The following is a 12,384-nucleotide window of genomic DNA, read 5'->3' on the forward strand; positions in this document are numbered from 1 at the left end:
CTTAAATTTTAAAAAGGGCCTACGAAATTCTGTTTTGTTATTGTTGTTGGATCTTTAATCCTAGCACTCAGGAGACTGATGACTTTGAGACTAGCCTGATATATATAGTGAGTTCCAGGCCAGCAAGGGATACATAGTGAGACTTCCATGCAGCTGGATTTTTCTTTAGGTCTCCAGCTCACAAATAATGACACGGAGATTTATTATTAATTATGAAAGCTCAGCCTATAGCTTAGGCTTGTTCCTAACTAGCTTTTATAACTTAAAACGATTCATTTATATTAATCTACATTCTATCACGTGGTGTTAACTCTCTTTTGTCTTGCACCTCTTGTTTCCTCTCCGTGTCTCCTTGTGTCTTTCTCACATGCCTAGATTCCTCCTTCTCCTTTCTCTCTCTGCCCAGAAGTCCCACTTATACCTCCTGCCTAGCTATTGACCATTCAGCTTTTTATTACACCAATCACAGCAATACATCTTCACACAATGTATAAATAACCCGTAACACTCCCATCTCAAAATATTTTTTTTCTTTTTAGGTAAGATCTATAAACCATTGAGAAATACTAGGCTAATGCGTGAATTTGAGTGAATTTATAGACTTGGCTTCTGTTTTAGTTTATTTGATTTTCTTAAAGTTTTTAGATTACATTTATTTATTATTTATTTATTTATTTATTTATTTATTTATTTATTTATTTTGTATGTGTGGTGTTTAGATAGAAGGACAACTTGTAGGAGTCAGTTATCTCTTTCATTCAAGTGATTTGGGAGACTAAATTCAGGTCATCAGTTTTGGTGGCAAATGCTTTACACATTGAACCATCTTGTCAATGCTTTTTGGGGGGAATAAATCTTTGCTTATGTCAGATCATGTTTATTTTATATTTTTATTATGTTCAGATCATAAGTATATATATATAAAATCTTCAACTTTCTTTTTATGGAGGATATTTTTATTGTCTGTGACCTATGAAGTATACATGGCTTATGGTAGAAACTTAAAACTCCTTGTTAAACAACTGAAGGAAGGAATGAGTGACTAAGTGGGCCTGGGACCTTAAGCAGAAAGATTATCTTTGCAGTGTGTGTTGCTTTGTAATGAATGAACGCTTTCAAGTTAAGTACTTTTTCCTTCAGAGTGACTGATTTCCATAGGGTTGATTGAGTTGAGATTGACTTGATGTCAAATGGTTAAGCATTTACTCTGCCAAAGTTAAAGATTGGCTGTTGTGCAGTCTATGTGTGTGTGTGTGTGTGTGTGTGTGTGTGTGTGTGTGTGTGTGTGTATACCCACACATTTTTCTTATCTATATTTACTCAGAACATACCTCCCCCCACAACTGCTGAGTGAAAACATGGAATTTAGGGACCCTTTTTACCTTTCATTAAAAATCTAGCATTATAGAATTATAGATCAACTATATTGTGCTTTTAGCTCTTTGATCTGTAATTTTTTTTTCCCGATACACTCTAGGTTAGGGCTTTTATTATGGTTTGGGTATTTGTTCTTTTCTTCCATCCTCTCTTCTCTCTCTCTCCCTTCCTAGATCTTGACCTCCTTCTATCTTTCAGACTTTTAGAAGATGTACTAGAATAAAGATGACGATGTCCCCGGCCTGTTGCCCTCCAGATATATGCTCACAGAATGGCCGGCGTTAACGTGGGATCATTACTTTATGTGTTTGGCGGGTGTCAATGTGGGGGTCATGTAAGGGCCAGGCCATGGTGGAGGCTTGGCTAGAAAGCTATATAAACAACATTTTTTCCCCCTGCATTGTCCTGCTGTCTAATGAAGATGGTTCACAGTCTCTCCACCTAGTAAAGGATGTTAAAGATCCACACATTTCTGTGTTAGAGACTAGGGTGGCCAATTGGGTCGGGTCAAGCTATCTCTTTTCATGGCATCAGAATGTTAAAAAAAATGAGGTAAGATGCCTGACTGGAAGACGTGGCAGAAGAAAAATTGAGTCAGAAAGGTTGCTGTCGGCCTGGAGACAGGAACATTCATTATTCCCACTCCCTTTTCCCTGATTAGTTTGAAAGCAATGGCAATGAATATGACAGCTAAGTGATACTCATGATGACTCCTGGCACCTGAAAGTCTGAAACAAAAGAACAGATCAGCTGGGGCAGGAGGAGGGACGTGACAAGGGAGGCAGGAAGAAGAGCAAGAGCATCTACTATGACGGGAGAAGCGTTGAAGGTGAAAGAAGAGATGCGCGCATTCTGGTTCTTTGGCTTCCTTGTAATCTTGGGAAAGTCATGTCGCTCATACTTTCTTCATACAAAAAAAATTTGAGACTGCTGGGCAACCCCTAAGGGTCCCCTGCCTCCAAATCTCCATATTAGTGACAAGACAAGAAGAATTTGAGGGAGCTTGGCTGTGATTGGTGAAGGTGGCCCCACTGAGATGCCACTGAGCTTCCCGCTTCCTCAAGTCTGTGGGACAGTTTGACGGGATCTACAAGTTTCTGTTTCTCAACCTGGGTGTAGATGAATGCCTGGCTAACAGAGAAAAGAACTGATAGTTAAGTCTGTCAGGAAGGCAGGAGATTGGGGCCATACAATTGAGGCACTCCAGGAAGGTTCACCCCAGGAAACCAAGCATAGAATGGTGATTGGAGCGTCAGGCTCTCATCATTAGATGGGCTAATTCTGTCGGAGCATGACAGACTCTTTGGCCTAGCACCCAGCAGTTCCTGGGAGTAAAAATTCTGGAGCAAAACCTCCATGTCTTAGACCGTTTGAAAGCCAAGAGGAAGAGAAGGAATTTCACTTTCACAAGCAGCCCGGACATCTGAATTCCAAAGGTGTTCCAGAAACAGAGCGTGTGGACTTGGACCCTTGACCATCAGAGTTTTCCCTTGTAGCCCATCTCAGGGTAAGCTTGGGAACAGTCGGCTGTGGAATGTCAGACAAGCAGAAGTCTTCTCAGAGCCGTGCATGGCTGTACGATTCCCAAGAAAGCAGTTCTGTGAAGCCATTCTTATTTTTGCAGATGGCGTATCTGAGAAAGGGATTATTTAGTGATTGCAGCATTTTTGTTTTATGTGCCTCTGAGGGCAAGAGATGTTTTGTCTTCGATCAAGCCTTAAAACAATATTTATCCTGGCGTCTTCCCATTTTTCTTTCCACATGGAAACTCTGATATTTTTAAGACTAGTTGTGAAATCATTCCTAGGCGTGCACATTATATGGAGATCTTAGGAAAACTTTGAAGGAAAAGGAATAGAAAACGATAGTTCTTTTATGTTCCAGACATTGCAATCCATTCTGATGTTGGGCTTTTCTTGATTAGAAAGATGTAACAGAATATGGTAGTTATGCTGTCTCGAGAAGGGCAGAATATTGGAAACAGTATGGAGGATGAGGACTTGAAAAGAATGTTCTCATGACAGCATTGTGAATGCAAGGCTATCTTAGAGGTAAGTAAAGCACCAACAGTAATTTTGGATTAGGTACGTTCTTCAATTATGCATTTGGTTTTGGGTAATAAAAGACATGATTTTCAATAATGTTTGGAATTTAAATATACTTGCCCCCCCTTTCAGGAGCATACTTACCAATGCAACAGTTACCTCCAGCCCATTCTTGTCCATTAAAAATTAAATGCTTTTACAGTGAATTATTAAAAGTGCTAGGTTGGCTGCAAATCATCAAAGGTACCATAAACCATTATGCAAGCAAGCAAGCGAGAAGTCTGATTAAATCTAAGCCATCAGAGCTGTATACATCCCTCAATATCCATTGCATTCGAAACTACAAAAGCAACTATAAAATGCTACATTAAGTTACTTTAAAAACTCTTCCAGGATTTTCAAAATTCAGCAATGACTTGCCTTTTCAATTAGGTATAAACCAAGAACCTCCTACCACCAAAGCTCTGGCATACCACTGTGGAGGAGTCATTCCAACTTGCGCTAAATCTGCAGCAAAATTAACCTCATTTTTCCAAACAATATTACAAACCTAATGGAACCAAGGCACGCAAATAGAATTCACTGGAAATCTTGTTATGAAGTCCTGTTCCTTCCCCAGATGTCTACTATCATTTGATCATAATGAAAACCATATGATGTGTCCTAGATATAAGAAAACCATATTGGAATGTTAGAAGTATTTAAGTATGTCTAAAGAATAAAAAGATAATTTATCATTTGGGTTCAGATGAGACAGTGCTATTGTTTGGTTATGATTTAAGTGTGTCCCCAAGAATGCGTGTGTTAGGAGCATGGTCCCCTGTGTTGTGACATTGGGAAATGGTAGAAACTTTCTGAGGTAGGACTTTGTTGGAGATAACTGGGTGATGGGGCCTCAGGAGTTAGTGCTGTCTTGTAGGACCCTGGTTAGTTCTCAGCAGAGAGCTGCTATTAAAAAGCAAGACTTGCTGCTTCTTGTCCTTCAGTTTCTTGTTACTGTGTGATTCCTCTCGCTTAGGATGCTCCCCCCATCATTGTGTACCATGAGTCCCTCACCAGGGACTGAACAGATGCGATGGCTCAGTTGTGGGTTTTCCTCCCTGGCAGCTAAATAAATATTTTAAACACATCAATTCTCTAGCCTTAGGTATTGTGTTATTTCAGTGGAAAAAAATGGATTAATAACTTATATGCAATGTAAATTATCTAAGTAGTGCCTGCACATAGGAGATACTCACTAGGTGAACACTCTTGTTCCTGCTGACTTCATCTTTTTTTTTTTATTAATAAATACGCAGGCTCCGTCATGCCTACCTTATTTAGTGTAACCCACATGGTATGAATCTGGCAATGAGTGATCCTAAAGCCAGTAACTCCAAGTGTTACTGGCTTTCTTAGGGTTCAGACAGCCAACCAGCTACTCATATATTCATACAGTGGTCTATTGAAATAGCTTTTTGATAAGTTAAAGGATATGCAAGAACAAATATAGGTAGAGGCATTATTTAGTGAGGCTGAGAAAATGCTGAGGAGGACTGCAGTCAGAGCTGGTATTTATAGTTGGATTTTGGGAAGCCTGCTCCTGCCTCCTGCCCAGCGTTCACATCTGTCAAGTGGAGCGAGGATCAATAATCCCACGGCTTAGCTGGAATTGGCTTGGGTAACTAATGAACCTGCAGGAGAGAGTGAAAAGCAAGCACTGGAGACCCACCTAAGTGTCAGTGGCCTCACACTTAAGTCTGCACTGGATCTCCTGAGCATGTGCCGAGCCACGTTAGGAGGGTGAGGGTAGCCCCAGGGTTCCTGCTTCTGTAGAAGTTGGAGGGCTAGCCAGCTTGCAGGATGCAAAGGCTGCCGGCCTAGTGATCCCACTCTGAGACCCACTAGTATAGGTTTCTAATTTAATTATTATCACACCGCTGGAATGTACGTTTTAAGTTTCATTTTATAGGTGAGAAAATGGATAAATGACTTAAATCCCAGTTAAGGAAGATGAGAATTGCCTTCAAAGAACCTTCAAGATCTTGGAATCTCTTCAGTAGGTAAGAGAGATGCCAGACAATAATTTGTCTCTTTTCTCCTACTACACACCACCCTGAAACAAAGAAAAGAAACATTGATTCAGGCTAGAATGAAGAATAGTTAACCTCTTCCCAGCTTTGAATTGACTGAACAGGAAATGCCACAGTGAAGGAATTTTAAAATTATGATTATTATTTCCTCAAGAGGCTGGTGTTATTGAGAGAAGCTTCCATAGGTCCTTCCCCAGGTCTTGCTGTGTGTGTTGAGGATGTGCCCTGACCTCTCTGTGCTTCTCCAGGTCTTGCTGTGTGTGTTGAGGATGTGCCCTGACCTCTCTGTGCTTCTCCAGGTCTTGCTGTGTGTGCTGAGGATGTGCCCTGACCTCTCTGTGCTTCTCCAGGTCTTGCTGTGTGTGCTGAGAGTGCCCTGACCTCTCTGTGCTTCTCCAGGTCTTGCTGTGTGTGTTGAGGATGTGCCCTGACCTCTCTGTGCTTCTCCAGGTCTTGCTGTGGATGTGCCCTGACCTCTCTGGTTTTTTCTCAGGACTGTATTAGCAGTGGGCAACTTTGAGGTGACATCTCCCTCTGAGACAGAGAAGGCCTTTTTACTGCCTGCTACAAAGCAGTGACTTCCTGGAGCTTCATAGTTTTCAACGAGGTCAGAGCATGCTGCTCATGCAGGTGTCACATCTGCTTTCCCTGACCCAAGACTTGTGGTTTCAGGAATCATCCATCAAACAGTCACAGGCTACCTTACTACCTTTCTCTCTCTCTCTCTCTCTCTCTCTCTCTCTCTCACACACACACACACACACACCACCACCACCACCACCACCACCCCACAACAACAACAACAACAATTAATGAAAAAAGAAACCATACATTTGAAAAAGAACAAGGAGAAGTATGTGGGAGGGTTTGGAGGCAAGAAAGGGAAGGGGGAAATGATATAATGAATATTATAATCTCAAAAAATAAAATAAATGGCTTTAAATATAAGGTAAAATCAAGTTGAGACTGTGAACCGTGGCTAGTAAGGATGCAGTAGTGATGGAAATGCAGCTTTCTGGGAGAGGAAGGACAAGAATTCCCTAGGTTCAGAGAGACAAGAAAACTCCCTGAGACCTGGCAGCCAATGGTTGTGCCCAGGAGGAAGAGGAGGGGCATATGTGTGGAAGATCGGGAAGGGGGCGGGGCTTCCCGTTATCATGTCCATTAACAAATGAGTTAAGCTGAATCAAGGTAAGGGCTGAGTGTGCCAAAGGGTAGAACTGAGTGAACCGCCACAATGGGTTCTTGGTCATCATTCATTCTCTCTTGTGGGTAGGCACAGGGAAGGATGGTATAAGGTCAAAGGCAAGCCACCTCTATGGCTCCAGCTGGTGGATGAGGTGTCCATGTCTCCTGAGAGAGAAGATACAATTGATGTCAGCCATGGAGACTTTTGCTATATGCATATAGAGCTTTAGGAGAACCAAGACCATCAGTGTAGATGAAAACATCGAAGCCATGAGCAGGACAGGAAAGCCAATCAAAAGCCTTACCTAACAGGGTATGGATACCACACGCACACACCCGGACATGGCCACAGCTCATCTTGTGTTTTGAGAGCCCGGGCTGCTTTGCACAGGGGTCTCCAAGGGTCTGACAAACAGCTTGATGGAACTACACACGTGGTGAACACAGGGGTGGAGAGGAGGAGACCCTGCACCTTGGTCCTGGCTGGGTACCTGGAGGCACATGCGGGAGGAATCACTAGTGCTCAGGCACTTGTGATGGTTAGTGTCAACTGGCAAAATGACAGACTCTAGAACCACTCGGACAGTCCTTTGCGTGTGCCAGTGGGGGGTTATCTTGGATCACCGATGTGAGTTAATTGTGGGGTGAATCATTCTGTGGGCAGGGCATCCTGCACTGTATTGATGACTGGTGGAGAAAGCGAGCTGAGAAATAGCGTGTGTTGATCTCTCTCTGTTTCCTGACTGTAGATGCTACATGATGAGCCGCTTCAAGCTCCCACGGCCTTGACTTCCCCACCATGATGGACTGTGCCTTGAACTGTGAGCCGACACAGGTCCTTTAGCTCACTTTTGTCAGGGTATTTGGCCAGATCAACAGAAAAGAGGAAGGCAGTGCTGCTATCTAGGTGAGGCCTTGAAAGGAAAGACCGAAGTTTACGGATTAAACTTTCTTCCTCCCTGCCCAGTTTCCCTTGCTAGCTAGCATCGACCGCTCTCCACCCAAATAACAGACAGGAGACTTGATGTAGACCCTGACTCAGGTTCGATTCCTTGGTGTTTGAACCTCACCTGTGTTTAAGGGATTTGGACACAGGAATACGGAAGGCTTGACTGTGAGACTTCCGGGCCAGTTGTTGCTGAGATTTCCATTGCTCTTTGCATGCCTGGTAATGATGTTCCGGGCTTCTGCTGTGAATGCCGATATCTGGTGGGAGGGAATTTGTCCATTCAGGACTATGGCACGCCCTCCCAGACAGGCCCAACAGAAGCACACATAAAGCCAGACGGAAACTGCAGCTTGAGTAAAGGGCACAGTGACTGGCAGAGCCCTAGGTGCTGACCCTTTGTTCCTGACCTTCTCCTGGTACACACATGGTCCATAGCCAACTCATATGACCATCTCAAAAAAGAGCTTATTTGTCTTGGCCTCCTCTGGGTGATGAACAACACAAAGAGTGTTCAGAGTTATGTGGACCTTCTGGAAACTTTTTCACTCTGGCCATTCATGGGCATGAAATGTTTTTCTCCCAATAGCAAACCCAGGTCAGCCTCTTTTACATTCCCCAGAGGAGGCATCCTGGGAACAAGGCACCTGGGACATGACTGATGCTGAGCAGTTCTGTACCTCTCGATGCCTTGTCACAAATCCACCACCCAGCACAACAGCTTCACTCCGGCGGTACAAACTCAGTCCCTTCTCCTGATGGTGCCCGAGCTTCGCTTCGCTAGATGCAGCATCAGTGGAGATGGAGGCTGTGGTTAAAGGGATAGTTGTTGTTTGAGAACAAAACCAAATTAAAGGGTCTGCTTTTCCGATAACTCCCATTACCCAAGTAATCACTGGCAATGATAATGAAGACTTAAACCCCTTTGTGCGTATCATTGTGGTTCGCAGGCCGACCTTAGATTACCTGCTGGTTGTGGAAGATGGAGTAGTGTCCCTATCCTAATCCCCAGAGCGGCGAGTACATTGCTTTAGGTGGTAAAAGGAACTTTGCAGGTTTGGTTACTGATGTTACTATGGGCAGGTGCTCCTGGGTTAGCGGAGCTGGTCCAGCACACAGTCCCAGTGATCATGCAGGAGGAAAAGAGAAGGGAAACAGGAGACAAAGCTGATGGTGGAGATAGAAGTCAGAGGAGAAGGAAGAGACTTTGAGAAGGGAAAACGGGTCATAAGCCAAGGGACAGAGGAGACATCCAGAAGACGGCCAAAAAACAGATTTTCGATTGGAGCCTCCCGATTTAGACATCTGGTCTGAACCAGAGCTGGAAGGTAAGAATGTACTTCTTCAACATGCTGAGTTTGTAGTAACAGGCTGCCACAGGAAAGCAAGAACTACTGCTGATAACTGGGTGCTGTTGTAATGAAACCACCAAACATGGACGTGACTTTAGACTGAGAAACAGGGAGAAGCTAGAGTGTGTGTGTGTGTGTGTGTGTGTGTGTGTGTGTGTGTGTGTGTGTGTCCAGGCACATGCACCCACCTATGTGCATGAAGGCCAGAGAAGGATGTCAGCCATCCTGCTCTATCTGCTCCCCTTTACTCCCTCATGCAAGCTCCAGTGATCCTCCTGTCTCTGCTCCACTCCCTTCAGAGCTGGGGTTACGTGTCTGTGTGTGTGTGTGTGTGTGTGTGCAACCAAGCCCAGCTTTTTTACCTGGGTTTTGGAGATTTGAACTCCAGTCCCGATGCTAGTGCAGCCAGTGCTGTTCCCCACGGAGCCGGCTCCCCAGCCTAAGGCTAGAAGAATTTGAAGAGCATCATAGTGTAAGCCTAGGTTGCCTTGCGTAGACCTTGAGTAGAAATATCAGTATTAAAGACTGCCTATGATAGTTTAGAAGGAACGGTTAAACCTGTATGATTTGAGGAAATAGACTGTTGCTAAAAACATATAAGCTACAGTCACTTCTGACGAGGGTGCAGAAGGAAGCAAGGGGCAGGCACATCACAGGAAATGGAAGACTGACATAAAAGAAGAAAGCTGAGCAACGGAAGTGGAGTGGAGGGCACAACCCTGTTTTCCCTTGCTGCTAATAATACACTGTGAAAGGAAACAAGCAGATCGAAGGAAGAACTATTTAGAAGAAGAAGAATTAGGACTTGAAGAGTTGGGAAATTCCCAGCAAACCCAGATTGCAAAAGACACTAAAATTCAGTTTACTGTCTGGAAAGTATGCCTGAAGACAAAAGAGTGGGTGTGGCTGGACTGCTTTTTGTTAGAGGTTCCGAAGGACATAAAGACTGGAGTGTGTAATCACACAGAGGACTCTGTGACGAGATTAGATATGACCCAGGGATCTCTTAGGCCACATAGCAGAAACCAGGGATGGACATAAAGGAAATATCTCTAAAGGACACTCTTGTCTGGTGACACACACAAGAGGCCTTAGGACCTCCAAGAATGTTCTATGAGCACAAACACTGTCAGCTTGGACCAAAAGGGAGAGAACAGGTAAAAAAAAAAAAAAAAAATCAAGGAATGATACAGGACTTTGAAAATTCCACAGGCAGGAGGCAGTCTAAGAAGACTCCTCCTCCACCGGACGCACAACAGCCTTCAAAGGACAGAAAGAATGCTTCTAGGGACCTTGCTGCCTCTGGATTCTGAGATCCCTGGGAGCAGCCTCTCCCTTCACCTTTCATTTTCTTTCTCCAAGATATTTTCGCACACACAGAGAGAAAAAACATGTCACCACTGTGGAGAAGTCCTGCTCCTTAAAGAAAGAATTAACCATCCTCATCTGTGAGGGAGGGACGGGGACTGTTGGCTGCCTGATGGGTGCAATGAGAGGAACTCATCACTTCTGTGGGATTTCTGTAAAGAAAAAAAAATCTCTTGATCTAATCTTGAGGAAACATAAGACAAAGATAAATTGGGAAAGAAACTACAAAATAATTGGCCTGTGGGCTTCCTGTTGTGAAGCCACAGAAGACAAGGGCTTCCTGAAGAGTTTACCAAGATGAGGAGAAGAAAACACAGAATTTGGGGTTCAATTCCTTCCTTCCTTCCTTCCTTCCTTCCTTCCTTCCTTCCTTCCTTCCTTCCTTCCTTCCTTCCTTCCTTCCTTCCTTCCTTCCTCCTTCCCTCCCTCCCTCCCTCCCTCCCTCCCTCCCTCCCTCCCTCCCTCCCTCCCTCCCTCCTTCCTTCCTTCCTTCCTTCCTTCCTTCCTTCCTTCCTTCCTTCCTTCCTCTCCCCTCCCTCCCTCCATCCCCCGCCCCCTCTCTTTCTTTGGCAGGACCTTATGAAGCTCAAGCTGGTCTCAAACTCACTATGTAGCAAAGAATGACCTTGAACTTCTGGTCCTCCTACCTCCACTTCCGGAGTGTCGGGATTGCAGACACGCATCACTATGCCTAGCTTTGACTCTTAAACAATGACAGTCTTTTTCTCTCTTAAGATAACCACCCAGTAACTCACTTCCTGCCCTTCATTTACGAAACTCTCAGTGTGTTTCTACTGAGCAAAGGAGGCAAGTTAAATGTCTGGGTTTAGGGAGCAGGACAAGGGAAAAGATGAATGAAACTTTCATTACCTAGTTCGCAAAGCCAAGCCAGACTTAGGGCTCTGCCAAGTTTGACGAAGGCATTTGATGAAAAGCTTTGCTGTAGACAGAATGAACTAATTTAGAAAAGTAATCAAACGCGACACTGCAGTTCACCTCCAAAGAAACAACTGCCTGGGTGTCACCTGTGATCTCCCCTTTCCTCTGCAGTCATTAGGGTGAGACGACAAAAAACAGGCGAGCTTGTGGAGGTGCGCGAAGCGGAAACAAGGTCTGGGATGTGGAAGGAGTTTTGAAGCATCTGCAAGATCTGCTTCAGTAAACCTGATTTCCCAGCTATCCAGTGGGATCCAAGAAGCAAAGTCCAGAGACCTTTGTTCTCTTGTAGACATGCCCTTTGCTCTCGATGGAAGGACTTTCCAGCTGCTCTGAGCCAGCCCAAGTGAGCAGGTTTCTGTCTCAGGCTCCTGGAGACAACAAGATGGACGATAGACGAAGCAGGTTAATAAGCTACCAAATGTTCTCAGGTTTGTTTCTCAAATTCTGACATACGTGACTGCTGCTTGCTATATCATGTTTGATGGCAGACCCAGCCCTTAGATTCCCCTCACTGGCTTGGTATAAGAACACATGCACTATATTAGCATTTTCCAGAGTTCAAGGGCTTTCTAAGACTTAAAAAAAAAAAAAAAAAGATCCGGTTATACCACTCTTGGGCGTATACACAAAGGATGCTTCATCCTACCACAGAGACACTTGTTCAACCACGGTCATTGCCGCTCCCTTCATAACAGCCAGAAATTGAAAACAACTTAGTTGTCCTTCAACTGAAGAATGGATAAAGAAAATGTGGTACATTTACACAATGGAGTATTACTCAGCTGTTAAAAAAAATGACATCATGAGATTTGCAGGGAAATGGATGGAACTAGAAAAAAATCATCCTGAGTGAGGTAACCCAGACCCCAAAAGACAAACACGATTAGTGCCTTGTTCAGCCATCATCAGAGAAGTTTCCTCCTGCAGGAGATGGGAACCCACAGAGAACCACAGTCAGACATTATGCAGGGGTGGAGGAATGACCTTGGAACGCTCAGCTCTAAATACCTAAATGGGATTACTTCATCAAATCCCTTCCTTCAGAGCTCAGGGAATCCCATGGAATAGTGTGAGGGCCAGAGGGGATGAAGGACACA

The sequence above is a fragment of the Peromyscus maniculatus genome, chromosome 3 (assembly GCF_049852395.1).
Source record: "Peromyscus maniculatus bairdii isolate BWxNUB_F1_BW_parent chromosome 3, HU_Pman_BW_mat_3.1, whole genome shotgun sequence".
Taxonomy (NCBI): Eukaryota; Metazoa; Chordata; class Mammalia; order Rodentia; family Cricetidae; genus Peromyscus; species Peromyscus maniculatus.